This window comes from Nicotiana attenuata, unplaced genomic scaffold (assembly GCF_001879085.1).
Source record: "Nicotiana attenuata strain UT unplaced genomic scaffold, NIATTr2, whole genome shotgun sequence".
NCBI lineage: Eukaryota > Viridiplantae > Streptophyta > Magnoliopsida > Solanales > Solanaceae > Nicotiana > Nicotiana attenuata.
Window position 1 is genome coordinate 424610 of NW_017670842.1, and position 3456 is coordinate 428065.

Consider the following 3456-nt stretch of genomic DNA (forward strand, 5'->3'; position numbering starts at 1 on the left):
CTTAGTTACATAGCTTAATGGAATATAAATTGGGCTTTCGAGTTAGGTTGCGGTTTTAATTAAAAGGTTTTTACCCTTTTGTTTGAATCCGGACTTGAACTTGAAAACCCGAATCTCATATTGTAAAGCCCTTTTAGAGACAAAATGTAATAGAAAAATCATAGGTTCCTTAGGATGGCCTTTAAATAAACCTGAGACGAGCCTCGCTGCATAAAACACATAAATTGCGGGGCCCTCATTAAGTACTATGTTAAAATCTTTAGCATTCGGGGCGTGCCATTTACCGAATTTCATGGCCTCCCACAAAGTTAATAATGCGATAGTCGCTTTAGGCGCGAATTTTAATAATTGGACCTTCCTAAACTCGGGTGTGCATTGCATGCAACCCAAATCCAAATCCCAAAACGTTGAATAAAATGTGTCGAGGATCCGGGTGCATTTCATGTGACGTGATCCAAAAGCATGTTTTAAACGACGTTCACTTTCGTAAAAAATAATTAAAAGCGGTAAGTAATTTTAAAATTGCACTATAGGATGACATGTATAAAAATCAGAGTTTTAGCCAATCATAATAGTTTAATCGACCGTGCTAGAACCACGGGATCCGGGGGCGCCTAAAACCTTCCCCCGGGTCAACATAATTCCTTATTCAGAATTTCTGGTTCGCAGACTCCATTCGGGAAGTCGAAATTTCCTCGATTTGGGATTCAAGATAAATCGGTGACTTGGGACACCAAAAGCCAAACCTATCCCAAGTGGCGACTCTGAAATAAATAAATAATCCCATTTCGAATAATGTCACTTTAAATGGAAAAACTCCCTTATACATTCTCCTTCGGGGTGGGTGTGTAAAAAAGGAGGTGTGACAGTTGCCATCACCACCTTGAACCCACACCCCACTATTGTTGCTATTTTTATTTTTAGAGCAATCCTCTGTATGAAACTTATAACCATTCACAACGTACTTAGACATTGTTGTGACCTCAACCCCAGGTCCCCAAGATACATCTTTCAAAAATTGATTTATACCATTATTTGGATCATTTACCTACATATCGTTAAAAAAATTCATAAGTTAGCATAACTTCCAAACATTGTTTACCTACATAGTGTTAGAATATTTTAAGGAGAAACTTACAAATTGTTTGAACCACGTATCAAATCTCGTATATACAGCATCATGGCCAAATTGACCCACAAAGTGACTGTGACACATCAAATATTTTTAGTAGTTGCATTGAGATGTAATCACAGTAATTTTTAGATTTTGATAACTACTAAATCAATACTTACTTGAGATATGGTACAACTTCAGGACAATTTAGCAACACGTGAAGTGTAGCTGACTTGTACTCCATATCACTCAAACTTCTCTTTGTAACATCCTTAGAACATCGGCCTGGTTGATTGAATATGGACATAGGCGGATATAATGGATCATTCCTAAGGTCGACCGTGTGCCTGTTGGGCCTATTCCTAGTACATGCCACATTACTCTCAAAATAATAAGAATAAAAATGGGCAGTTTCCTTCGCAAGATAAGCTTCGCATATCGATCCTTCAATCCTATTCCTCTGCTTAACAAATTGTTTGCATTTGCCAATTGTCCTACATAATTTCAGGTTAGCGAAGAAAATTTGTTTAAATTAAAACAGAAAATTACATCAAACCTAAAATATTACCTCTTAAAGGGATACATCCATCTGCATTGAACAGGCCCTCCAAGTCGTGCCTCGTGTACAAGGTGGATTGGAAGGTGTTCCATCACATCAAAAAACCCACATGAAAATATCTTTTCCATCTTAGTAGAAGTTACACGAATGTTTTGATCCATCCGTTGTAGGTTTTCTTCCCTTAATGTGGAAGAACACAAGTCTTTGAAAAACAAACTGATCTGTGTGATGGGTTTCCAGATTTGTTCAGGCAAACCAGAAAATGCAATAGGCACTAAGGTCTCCATGAAAACATGACTGTCACACCTCCTTTTTTACTTACACCCGCAAGAGCGTGAAGGAGTTTTTCCAATTAAAGGACAATCGAAACGGGATTTGTTATTAAGATTCAGAGTCGCCACTTGGGAGATTAATGGTGTCCCAAGTCACCGGTTGAATCCCAAATCGAGGAAATTATTGACTCTGTTTAACAGTCCGCGATCCAGAATTCCGAGTAAGGAATTCTGCTAACCCGGGAGAAGGTGTTAGGCATTCCCGGATTCCGTGGTTCTAGCACGGTCGCTCAACTGTCATATTTGGCTTATTTATTTGATATTAGTACATGTTTTGACCTATGTGTTTTTAACTTTGAACCGCTTTTATTATTTTAAGAGAATTGCAACGTCGTGAAAACATGTCTCTAACTGCGTCACATAAATGCACCCGCGATTTTTGACACATTTCGACTTCGTTGAGATTTGGATTTGGGTCACATAAATGTGCACCCGTATTTAAGAAGGTAAAATTATTTAAGTAACGGCCCTAAAGCAACTGACGTGTTATTATCTTTGGGGAAAGCCGTGAAATTCGCTAAATGGCCCGTCCCGAATTCTAAGTGTTTAATATAGACATTTAAAGAGGGCCCCGCAATTTATGTATTTTGTTTAGCGAGGCTCATCTCATTTATTATTTAAAAGGCAAACCTAAAGCAACTATGATTCTCCATTTCATATTGTCTCTAAAGGGCCCTAATTAATTACCATACTTGAAAAGGTCAAATTCTTATTGTTCGATCTCAAATCAATTAATTCGACAACATAATAAGTAAGAGACAAGGCTCTGTCAGTGATTCGTCTAAAACAAGCCCAGATTGCAGGTACAAAGGGCAGGACATTTTTGGGCCTGTGACGCAGGGTCCAGGCCCCAGGCTTGCTGGTGCGGGTATCTCAACTGAGAGCTGAAGGTGACTGTTTGGGCCTGGTGTTTGAGCCCAGTAGGACAAGGTCCTAATGTCAACCTATAATTCCACTTAACTGATTCACTCAAAAAAAACTGGAACATGATTTTACTAACACAAAGCAGATCAACTATTTTTGAATTAAGCGATCTAACATTATTCACTCAAGTGACTCATGATTTCAGAATTGGACTACTGAAATAGAATACTGAAACACAAAAACCATTTGAACCTGTTTTTTATAACTACTGAAAACAACTCAAGTGTTTAATTATCATGAATCTGAAAGGTAACAGTTTATACAGTCCAGTTATACAGTCTATAGTCTCATTAATACAACTGAAATTCTGGTTCAAATGAATCAATCACACGAAATTTCTAAACTAAACAATAACGGTAAGAGTTCAGGTGTAAGCATGCATTTCTTTATCATTTATACTTCAAATTTGTTGTCTACAGGTGAAGGTAATCTTCAGCATCACTTGAGCATGAGAAAATACCTGGAAATAGAATATAAATGGAGGAAAGAGGTCAGCTAAGACATAAGGAGCAGCAGCAATCGATAGA